At 41.0% G+C, this 12,544-nt stretch overlaps 1 protein-coding gene across 1 annotated transcript in view; it reads right to left on the bottom strand.

The window, feature by feature from the left end:
* The window catches only part of LOC139433176 (protection of telomeres protein 1-like), a 41,911-nt gene extending 32,916 nt beyond the window's left edge, over positions 1-8,995 (bottom strand). The window contains exon 1 of the mRNA XM_071202077.1: positions 8,941-8,995. The gene's annotated coding sequence lies outside the window, so the exon portion shown is untranslated. The remainder of the gene's footprint in view (positions 1-8,940) is intronic.
* Between the last annotated feature and the right edge of the window lie 3,549 nt (positions 8,996-12,544).

The raw sequence follows: 12,544 nt of genomic DNA, 5'->3' as shown, positions 1-12,544 counted from the left end.
CCTTTAGCTTAGCGGTGGAGACGTGAAGTCATGTGACCGTGCTGTAGTTCTTTTATAGCCCAACCTTAGCCTCCTTTAGCTTAGCGGTGATGACGTGAAGTCATGTGACTGTGCTGTAGTTCCTTTATAGCCCAACATTAGCCACATTTAGCTTAGCGGTGGTGACGTGAAGTCATGTGACCGTGCTGTAGTTCCTTTATAGCCCAACATTAGCCACCTTTAGCTTAGCGGAGGTGACGTGAAGTCATGTGACCGTGCTGTAGTTCCTTTATAGCCTAACATTAGCCACCTTTAGCTTAGCGGTGGTGACGTGAAGTCATGTGACTGTGCTGTAGTTCCTTTATAGCCCAACATTAGCCACCTTTAGCTTAGCGGTGGAGACGTGAAGTCATGTGACTGTGCTGTAGTTCCTTTATAGCCTAACATTAGCCACCTTTAGCTTAGCGGTGGAGACGTGAAGTCATGTGACTGTGCTGTAGTTCCTTTATAGCCCAACATTAGCCACATTTAGCTTAGCGGTGGTGACGTGAAGTCATGTGACTGTGCTGTAGTTCCTTTATAGCCCAACATTAGCCACCTTTAGCTTAGCGGTGGTCACGTGAAGTCATGTGACCGTGCTGTAGTTCCTTTATAGCCCAACATTGATAATGCTAAAATCTAATTGCATTTTATTGAGGCATGATGCTAACTTCAAGGTCGGCCCAGAGAAAAAAGTAATCACTGCAGCACTCTATACTTCATATATAAATTTGGATTTTTAAGTCCTAATGATTTGAGGGAAATATGTCATTAACATTTTTACGGACAAATAATCAGAATACTTTATTTATTTCGGTAGCAAAATCAGGTTTTGTAAAAGTTCCTTTGATTTAGAATGACAATACAAATACAGTGTGGCAGGTATCACTACAGAGCCTACAACAGCCGTCTGAGTCATATTTCATATTTCTTTGACTGAGTTTTATGCAGAAACGACACTTTGTAGACTCAGTCTGCTCTTTCAAGCCTCGAATCATCAAGAAACTTTTCATGTGGAAAAGGATGAAAAAGGGGGCAGGTGGTCTTTGTAATGCAGCAGCCAGCAGGAGGAGAGGAGAAAATAACCAGGGAGCCTCGGACAGATGAAAGTCCAGCGTCCTGAACCCCTCATACAGCCGTCCAGCAGGAGGTCGCAGGGTCATGAATCCACTGATCCATCCCACAGCGAGCAGCTGCTCATTCAAAAGCAGGAGAGCACTTTCAACGCTCAGAGAGGAGGGGCAGGGCAGGCAGGGGTGGAAGAAGCACTCAGAGCCTTTACTTTGGTACAAAATAGCTATATAGGTGCAGGAATGAGTCTTAAAACCGTGAAATTAGTTTAATAATAATAATAATTCCATAATTTTCCAGATGCTCATAGGAGCGCTTTACAAATACACATTACACACCTATCATACATGTAACGGTCATGTACCCACAGGAGTACATTCAGGTGAAGTGTCTTGCCCAAGGAAACAGCGGCTTTACAGACGCAGCGGCGGGTTTCGAACTGGAGTTCCCCAACGCCCCCTTGATCTGATGATCAACGCACAGCCCACTGCGCCACTCCGCCCATCTTCACACCTCGAAGTCATCAAGGCGCTTTATAAGTACACATTACACACATGTAACGGTCATGGACTGTGGACAGTACCCACAGGAGCAAATGCGGGTGAAGTGTCTTGCCCAAGGACACAACGGCCTAACGCAGTGGCGGCGGACGCGGGTTTCGAACTGGAGTTCCCCAACGCCCCCTTGATCTGATGATCAACGCACAGCCCACTGCGCCACCCGTCCCTATTTAACCACAGGTTTCAGGGCTACCTCGTCTCAAAGTCAGTGTTTTCTTTTATGTGTTTTGGGTTACCTGAAATAAGGTCTGCGGGTAACACAAGCTGAAGAGATTTTAAAGTTTTGTTTGTTTGCTACAGAGATTATTTTCTTCAATATTAGAAAATCACATGGAGGTTTCCCCATTGGCCTTTTGTGAAGGAACCCCTTACAGTGGTAACTTTGGAGTCGGCCAACTAAAACGCGTCATATTATAGCAACGATTGAAGAATCCAAATTGAGGCACAGCGAGTGATTCTTTCCTTTGTTTGACTACGGCAGTGTTTTCCTAGGAAACTAGGTTAGAGACGAGTGGTAAACGTGTACAACAAGTTGACCTGCTGCGCTTATTAATCACTGCAAAGTGAAGAAACTAAATAACGGGACATTTTCAATCAATCCCATGCTGAGCTAAATCAGCTGCTGACACAAACCTGATAGAATCAATGCGACTGTGACAGTTTAATGAATCACATCACTTAGTAAACGTGTCCCCTGCTGGGTTCTGTAGCACTGCTCATACTCCCTGTAGCTTCAACTACATTTGATAAAAGTGTAAATATAGCGTCTGGTTCTCGCACTTCTGTCATGAAGCAGGAGATTGTACAAGGCATGTTAGGCAAACATTTAGACGTACATTAATACAGACTATAAAAACAGTGTTGTATAATATATATATACACACATACATACTAGGGATGCCAGCAATTATTCCATTATTCGAATATTCGCTACAGTCTCCATAATCGAATATTATTTTTAAAAATCGATTTTATTTATTTATTTATTATTTATGTTTTTGGTTTTTTCCTGGCTTAGATTCAACCAAAATATATATAAATATATATATGCTAATAATAGTAATAGTATTAATAATTGTAAATGGTCATTGGTCACACCACCAGGGTCGGGGTCGAATAGTCGATTATTATTCGCCAGGGCTGCCGAATAATCGATTTTGATCATGGTCAGTTTCTGGCAACCCTAATACATACATGTGTTCTTTACAAATAATTAATGTTATGTATGGCAGCTACGTCACTACTTTGTGTGTGTAACCTACCTTTATAATGCTGCTACTTATTTTTTACTATGGACCTTTATTGATTTGACTATTATAGTATTGTGTGTTTGCCTTTGTATTAAATAATGTTTGTCAACTCGTTTTATTTTGTCTTTTAAGCACTTTCCCTTTGCTGTAGAAATGCAAATGTCCTCGCTGTGGCCAATTAAGGATTTCTGATTGGGCGACGAAGTGGTATGTTATTGGCTGCGGTCGAGTTTAGATTATCACGGACCGGCTCACTGCACACCGTCAGGTTGCAGCCTCTAAAAATCAAAGGAATCCACAGAGCCCGGTTCAATTTCCATGTGTTCGGCCTTCATATCTACACATCAACGAGGGAAATATGATCTGATGGTTTTACAGAATATTCTGATTGCTTCGTCTCACAAATTAATTGACGAGTGTCCCAGCGCTCAAAACTGCAAGCGTCTCTGCACATGGACTTGATTCAGATTACTTTTCACAACCCTTTCTGTACCGTTTTTGTTGGGGTACCGGTAACATGCCAGGAAATTAGGGGTGCAACGGTTCACAAACATTTCGGTTCGGTACGTACCTCGGTTTTTAGGTCACGGTTCGGTACGTTTTCGGTACAGCAGAAACAATTATCACAAAACATTAAATATTTTTTGTTTTTTTTGTATTATTAAACTGTGAATATTCACTCAAATAAATACAACATATAATAAAATAAACATTAAGGTGCAGCATTTCGATGAACTGAAATAATCTGTATTTGAACTTTACTGTACTAGCTCCTAAGCAGACAGTTTGACATTATTTTCATGTTTTTTAAAGAAAGATGAACTTGTCCACATTGCTTGCTGAAAGGGCAGATCTGCTGGCACTAGCAATGTCTCCTGCTGTGGAGAACACCCTCTCTCGGGACAGAGGTAGCAGATACAGCCAGGTAGCGCTTTGCTACCATGGCAACATAAGGATATTTGGCGTTTGTAATAGCTTTGGCTCGGTCTGAACTCTCTGCGAGTGGTGGAGGCTTAAATGCTAGTGGGAGTCGGGTTTGCACTTCAGTCTTTTGGTACCGGTGATATTCACGTTCGGGTGATGCCTTTTCAAATGAGTGTGCAAGTTTGATGTATTGCCAGCCGCGTAACCAATTTTAGTTGAACAATGCTGACCAACAGCTTTGGTTCGGTCCAGCTGTCTTTGTTACATTACATTACATTACATTGCATTTAGCTGACGCTTTTATCCAAAGCGACTTACAATACGTACATTCGACCAGGAAGACACAACCTTGAAGAAAACAGAATCATATAAGAACATCAGGTTTCAAAGAGCCAATCGTTTCAAGTGCTACTCAACTGGCTTTAGGTAAGCCAGTCCTTTATTAGTATATAAGTGCTTTGTTAATAGTTCTATCGCTCGAGGTGGAGTCGAAAGAGATGAGTTTTCAGTCTGCGCCGGAAGGTGTGTAAGCTTTGTCCGTCATCCTTGTTCGTAACTGCGAAACCAAAATGTTCCCAAACCGGAGACTTCAATGATGCTGGAGGATTTTCGAGCTCAACTTTATCTGCGTTCGCCATTTCGACAGTTCCTCAAATGACTGACTACATGTGAACGCATCCCTGTGACCAGCTCTCATAGTAAGCCTCTCGTCCAATGAAAAGACTTGCTCGCTCTATGACGCGTTGAACCCAATGTGACCAAATTACTCTGAATGCTGCGAAGCACCTGAGATTACTTCCAAAGAGTTGTTCACGTTCTCAATTTTTTAAGTTTAATGTTATATTCGTTCGGTACACTTCGGTACACAGGTGTGCCGAACCGAAGGGGCCGTACCGAATAATTTGGGTACGGGTACGTGTACCGTTACACCCCTACAGGAAATATAGAAGTGCCACAGGAAAAGTCTAGAAATAAAGCTTATACTAGCAGGTTTTAGAAAATGTAGGTTTTAAAAGTGAGTCTCTTTGGCAAGTGTTGAATGATAAAGAAATTGCATACAATTTCTGTAAGAACCGCTGAGAGCTGTGTGTGTCCGTGACTTGCTCAAGGGCACCACGGCAGGGCCAAGGAGGTGAACTGGGACCTCTCCAAGTAGCAGTCCACACATCCATGCCAAGAAATATAACAGCAGGTTTCCATCTTATGGGATACATGGTAGAGATGGGAATTATAAGAGTTGGTCTAATGAGAATTAAAATACTGTTCACTAACAATATCCATTAACTACGGTTGAGATGGCATCTGTTTGCTTTCTTCTGAGGCACTTGTATCAGTGAGTTACAGGCTGGATAGATCAGAGTGAAGTGTTACAGTTCATACACTCGTAATTACGATTACTCCAATATGACAGGAATGCTGCAGACACCCACATATAGACTGCGAATATATAACGGCTCAATAGGAGAAACATGTCATTTTGTGCAGCAGTCACTTCTATTAAATACATGCAGTCACTTCCTTTGAGAAAATAAACTAGTGTGCGACGCAATTTCCAATCATTTGCTCGAAAATAATCACAGTAAAACAGCAAAAATCTATTTTCTGAGTCATTAGGCCCGCACCGTCATCCCTCCATTGGATTAACCAAGCAGCACCTCGATAAAACGTCAGCCGTAAAAACAGAGAGCGGTTTTCTAACACAATCACAGCCTATTTCAACGGAGGACTCGGAAGACATAAGAGGGAAATAAGCTTTAAAGTGGGCCATTAAGGGCGAGACCACTGAATTCACCGGTGATGACTTCTCCTACTCCTGCTGCTCGAGGACTGTTTACTTTTATAGGAATTAAGATAACACTGTCAACCGGAGAGCATCACACGACGTGGTTTAATAAGCTCTAGTTTGTACATGCCAAGCAACCAATGATAGAGAGGTCACAGGTTCAAAAGGTCACAACATCAGTGAGTCACTGCCTTTTAGGGATGCCAGCGATTATTCGATTATTCGAATATTCGCTACAGTCTCCATAATCGAATATTATTTTTAAAAATCGATTTTATTTATATATTTTTTTTTTTTTTATTTATGTATTTTTTTTTTTTCTGGCTTATTTTCAACCAAAATATATATAAATATATATATATGCTAATAATAGTAATAGTATTAATAATTGTCATTGGTCACACCACCAGTTTGTTTTACTGTAAACTTGGAGGAAGCCTGCGTGCAGAGCAGACTGCTGCTGCAGCACGCTACACACCGACCCCGCCCCCCCTCTCCCTCACATGTGCGACTAAAGATGAACAAAGCGGCAGGTAAAAAGAGTTCCTCCTCGTGGAACTACTTCGAACTTACAAGTCCAAAGGAAGTTAAATGCAAGTCGATAATCGATTTTGATCATGGTCAGTTTCTGGCAACCCTACTGCCTTTCATTTTATAACCCGACAAGGACACTCAGATACTCCAATGCCTGTCTTTTAAAAGTATTTCATAAGAAATCCTAAAGCGGCCAAAATCATAAAAATATAAGAAAGAAAAATAACTCAAAGCAAAGTGCCGCTGAGGCACCCGTCAGCGAATCTTACGCATGGGTAAGAATCAAGGTCCGAGCAAAAGTCGTTTTAGTGCAATTTATTTATACACATAAAGCATTTTTCTTCGTTCTTACCCGATGGTAAAAAACCATTGGCCTACCGGGTGAGCTGCGCACTACCACCTGTATCCCAGATTTATAATGAGCAGGTCTCCCATCCCCCGGTGCCCAAAGGCTGCCATTACAAACACAGAGGCATAGTGCAACTTATTTGATAAACTTAAGTAAGAATTAAAAAGAAGATTTACTATGGACAAAAAAGAACAATAAAATAAATGGATAACTATTAAGTAATATAAGCTCCTCCTAGATATGGCTTCATCAAGTCCCTTGGATATGAGAACAGCAAACTCCCTTGGAATTTTGTGTACGTAATTTAACGACCTATATTTTTTATTTGGGGTAATTGTAGTGGTATCACTGTTCATGTTTTTACAAAGGTATTCTGATTATCGGTTTTCTTTTAACTTTTTTTTTAATTATGTTTCTTACTTTATTTTTATTCATTGCAGGTTTTGTGTATCTTATCTTGCTCTGCAAAGCACCTTGTGATGCATCTTGCATGTAAGGTGGTATACAAATCAGAGTTTCCGTTAGCCGGTAATTACCGGACTTTGACCGGTAAAATATGCTGAAGACCTGCAAATCTCTCCGGTCAAAATGTGTGCGCCACTTATGTGAGAGACAAGAATAGTCAACTCTAATGTCTAACACGTAATGTGGAGAAAGAGATGTCCTGGATGGGTTGATTGTGCGTTGATCTGTTGGTAATGCCTCGGGGTTCCGGTGGGCATGTAAACAAATGCATAATGCTGCGCTACTTTGCGGCCTCACCCGGTTGCATAGCGACGCTTATTGTTTAGGTGTCTTTTAATAAGCAGGTAGTCCTATCTTTAGCTAGAACTAGCTGGATCTGATCGATATGGACATAAACGTGAGTAAAGTCTAATCTGACGGGAGAGAGATCAGCTGCTGCTGACGAGTCGACAGCAGCTCTGCATAACCACATGCAGCGGTGAGCGAACAAAACACACACTTCAGGTTAGAATATCACACGTAGCTATTTTAATTACCTCTCAAACTACCTAAACTAGTTATAGATATGTTTAGTTTAACTGTCGGGTCACTCATTACTGATCCGCGAGCTGCACTGGCGGGCTGTCAGAAGGAGAGAGCGCTCCGTTTATTGTTGTAAATTACTGAACACGTTTGAATAATGTAGTTAATCTACAATAATTACTTTGTTTAATATCAAATCATATCAATTTGTTTTAAAGCTCAATTAATTACAAAGAAGACCTTTGACCGGCACTTTTCTCATTTTGTCCGGAAGATTTAAACTTGAATGGACATGTTGACCGGCAAAACGGAAATTCTGATACAAATAAAGTTATATTATTATTACACTGCTTACATTGAATCCCTGCATAAGAAATTAATATCAAGTAGAGGTAGCTTTTAATAAATGACCTAAACCCCAAACATGTTAAATAACAGAATTACTCACAGTATAATATTATAGCACTGGTTTAACCACTGTGACCCAAAATGATATAAACAGATTGTGGAAATTAGGCAAGTATACTTAGTAGACAATATCAACACTGCTATGCACCTGTCACCCTCCACCCATGCACTCTAAATTACTTGATAATAAACAACTAAGCTAGCAATAACATAAAAGGGACAACAAACAAACAGCTTATGTGGTATTTTGTATAAGTAGTCCATGTCTAATCTGCTGCTACAACGAGTTAACTACTAATGTTAAAGCTAGTTAGCCTGTTAGCCAACTTTAGCAAACACTTCCACTGAGGGAAGCTTCGCCGGATTAAACAGGAATACAATCTTTGTACACATGACAAGTACACACTTTAAACTGCTTATATAACAGTGTTAAAGTAAGCTAATGACCAAAGAAATCCGGAGCGACATGTTCTGTATAGTTTCACCTAAAGTCAAGCGGACTCCATTCATAAACCCATAGTTTTAAAGTTGTATTGATTCCTTTAAACAGTAAACAGCAATAACAATCAAATGTTAAGGTGTTTTGTGAAAGAAGTGGCTCTTCTAGTGAATTCGGCTTACATAAAAACAGTTTAAAGCACGTTATTTAATAATATTTTCCAATTTTCATTTGCAGTCAAGCGGTGGAGAGTGGCGTGATTTAGGAAGCAGGAAGACTCTGGGAAGCGATACTTCAAAACAAAAACACCAAATAGTGGTTTCATAAAGGGGTAAATGTTTATAAATTGCAAGCCGAATTGTAAAGGGTAAATTAGGGACTTGTAAAATATATACAAGGATACTATACTTGATGTATATTTGGGGATTTAAGTACTGCAACCCACAACACGAGGATTTTCACATTGGGTCTGGCTGCACACTCAAACTGTCATTAAACAAGCTTCGACAACATAATAAACGACATTATGAACAACGTGGTAAAATTCCCATCTTTAGTAGTCATTTTGAGGAAGAAACAATGGCTTTTCTTGGTGGAAATAAGAGAGGAAGACTTACGGTTTGTTTTCCCTCCCTTGGTTTCGAATTGACAGGCTGCTGTAGTGCGCATGCGTGAAGGGAACACTGGAGTGACGGTTGTTTTTCAATATGAAAACTAGTACGGGGGAAATAACGCCATAATAAAAATTGAATTATAGAGAAATAAATAATAACAATAAACCAGAGAATATAAAATGAAGAGGAACACATACAAAAAATTGTAAATAAAAACACAAAATATAAAATAAAAACAGTATTTAGTCAAGTGAGCACACATATTGAAAATGTAAAATAATTACACATTTCAAGTATAAAAAGTGAGGTAGCAGCATTATACTTTACTGATTTGTCAAGCCTTCATTTAACAAAACTACACACATGTAAAGTTCTTCTCCCCCATTTTTCAACTACTTTTAGTGCTGACACTTATACTTCCACCTCAAAACTATACAATTTACACCTAAACCACCCCCCGGACTATGAGGAATTCCACTTTAGCTGACCCATCCAGTTAAATATAGTCACTTAACCAGGGCCGGCCCTGACCAATTTGCCGCCCTAGGCAATTTCTCCCCCCCCCCCCCCCGAGGGGGGAGCCCCCACTCACTATGATTCACACGTGCATGGTTGTGGCATGACCACAAAAACAAAGATATTGACACAAGATGTGTGCAACTGTATTTAGTTTCTTATCCATTTGAACATGATTTAAGTGGGGGGGGGGGGGGGGGCTCCTCTAGGGGGGTCCGGGGGCATGCACCCCCGGGAAGACTTTTTTTTATATTGAAGTTAAAAGCATCAATCTGGTGCACTTTGAGAGCAACATTAGGAGATATGGATACATCTCTCAACACCCAGATGAAACAGAACTGTAAGCAGATTTTCTTTTTCTTTATGGATATTTTACAAATCACTCCCCTTTCAAACTGTATTCTTGTTTATTAATAACAACTTTTTTGTACTGTCAGTATTTTATACCTGTTTTTCACCTGTTCTCTTATTTTTTTATAACTATAATGATCATATAAAGGTGTGCCTTTACCTCACTGAGCTGAGGTTATCAGAGCCGCTCAGTCTTTCAGGAGAGAGCTCTCTAAAGCTCTCCCCCCGCGGCCGCTTACACAGTAAATTCCAATGTTAATAAAAGCACACAGAAGCTGTGTACGTTTTTTGGGAGTTTGATTTATTTTAAATGAATACAAATACAAAATTAAAACCTATAATTGCACACTAAAACCATTATTTCAAAAAAAGAACAATTTCACATAAACCTTTGGTTTCTACTGGGACTGGGGCAGTTCAACTTGATTTTTTGGGGGGGGGGGGGTGTGCCATAGTTTATGGGTGCCCTACGCAATATAGGCGTAGTTCTGTTAGTATAAGATAATAAGATGTACTTTGTTGATCCAAAATCGGGAAATTGTGTTGTTATGAAATAAAAAAAATATATGTTTTTTTTATTTCTAACTTCTTATTTTTCGGCGCCCCCTATGGGTTGATGCGCCCTTAGCATTCGCCTATACTGCCTATGCCGAGGGCCGGCCCTGCACTTAACCCTCAACTGACATTACATTTTTTTGTTACAGAAGATGCAAGCTCAATATACATGTACACTGCTGTCAGCAATTCTGTTTCAACTGCCAGCTCCATTTATGTCAGTGCCTCTTCTTCGTAATGCTGTATGAGACATAACAACATCTACAAGGACTCAAACGTTTCCAGACATTAAAGCTTTGGTCCATGTTTTGATTGCAACATAAGATAAAATAAGAAGGACCTTCAAGTGCCATGGCAGCAACAAAACAAGAAGACAGATATTACAGATGGAATATACACGGTATACAAATAATACAATTACAAATTAAATTAGAGTAAACATATTAACAGTATTAATAGAAATTACAGGAGTTAAGCAATGATCCTGTGAATATACATAATAGAGATATGGGAGCAGAACAGATGTGTTAAATATATAGACCATTAAAGGTCTCCTATACTTTCATCAATATATCACAGGTCTCAGATATATCCAGAGCCTGTCTCTGATTGGCTGAAACACCAAACAGATCATTGCAGCATTACCCATAATCCCCTCTGTTTCAGCCCTGTTTCCAAAGTGCAGATTCTCTGTCTGTTACTTCAGATGAAAATAAGGAGCCCCTCCCCACGCCCCTCTGATGCGGCTTTCACACCAGCGCTTTTCAGTTTCTAGCTCCGAGCGGGAGCTTTTCTGGTTCAGCTCCGGTTTCCCTTTTCAGCTCCCGCTCTGTGCACACCGCCCACTGGCGCCCCAGAGCTGCCCTTGCTGCGTCATGACGTCACCGTTTACATCGCTGATTTGCCCCCAAACGGCAGCCATTACGGCGCTCACAACAACAACAACGTCGGGTCGATGATCGTGTTGCTTTTAATCACACGAAGCCAGAATAAATTGAATAACGACTTCTCCAACCTTATACTTTTCTCCAGAGTGCCGTGGTTCATTGTTTATTAATGTGTTTCTGCAGCATTTACCGACCGCTGCAGAGCTGGCTGCTCTTCCACGGGAGTTTATTCTCCCGTTAGCTCCCGGTTAGCTCACACTGCAGCGGCCGCTCTAAAGTATTCACTGTCCGACTCACACAAGCAGCTGATGCATATCCCCAGTTCCCCTTAGCCTAAGTGAATGTGTGTCAGTCTGAATTGACGCTGTTTGGTATCACAACGCTGTTATGAAAGTTTCTCTGGTATAAAACGGGTGATGTTGGCATAGCAACCGAAGCTAAACTGACTACTTGCATCCGATAGCTGCAATAATACAAAACACACGTCTGCCTCTCTCCACAATGATCGATAACAGTGAACGGATGGTCAAAGTAAGGCACAAATAAACAGAATCACACGAAGCCTGGTTAGTGCTGCCTGACTTTATAAAGTGTGTTTATAAGCACACTGCTTGTAGGCAGGCTGACAGTCGACCCATGGGAGGTGGCTTTAGTTTCCTGCACGCCTCGACGTAAGAGAGACGTAAGCGACGTCACCTCTTAGCTCCAAAGCTCTTGCCTCTGGACCGACAACTTTTTTGGAGCTGGAAATGAAGCGGATTCCGGAGCTAAGAGCCGGCGCCGCTCCGGTGTGAACAGGAAAACCCGGCGCTTTTCAGGCTCTAGCTCCGAGCCGGAGCTGAAAAGGCGCTGGTGTGAAAGGGGCATCAGAGTCATTTGGTTACAAAGAACTCAATGGAGCTCTAGGAGGAGATTCAGGTGATAAGGGGGGGGGGGGGGGTTACCTTGTTGCTGATTGGCTAATGGTTACCAAGACAACACATTGTTATGACATCATAAAGTGACCAAAATCTGATCAGCTCATTTTCAGACAGGTTTTTATAGAAATGGATCAAAAAGAGAGAGAATCTTTGTTCCTGAAACTTTCAGAGTCTCTTTCCACAGAGGGGACACATGTTGATGTAGAAGAGACATGAAGAAGAGGGGACACATGTTGATGTAGAAGAGACATGAAGAAGAGGGGACACATGTTGATGTAGAAGAGACATGAAGAAGAGGGGACACATGTTGATGTAGAAGAGACATGGAGAAGAGGGGACACATGTTGATTGGAGAAGAGACATGAAGAAGAGGGGACA

The sequence above is a fragment of the Pseudochaenichthys georgianus genome, unplaced genomic scaffold (assembly GCF_902827115.2).
Source record: "Pseudochaenichthys georgianus unplaced genomic scaffold, fPseGeo1.2 scaffold_1123_arrow_ctg1, whole genome shotgun sequence".
Classification (NCBI taxonomy): Eukaryota; Metazoa; Chordata; class Actinopteri; order Perciformes; family Channichthyidae; genus Pseudochaenichthys; species Pseudochaenichthys georgianus.
Note: the sequence above shows the minus strand (reverse complement) of the source record. Positions and strands in the feature narration are given on the sequence as shown.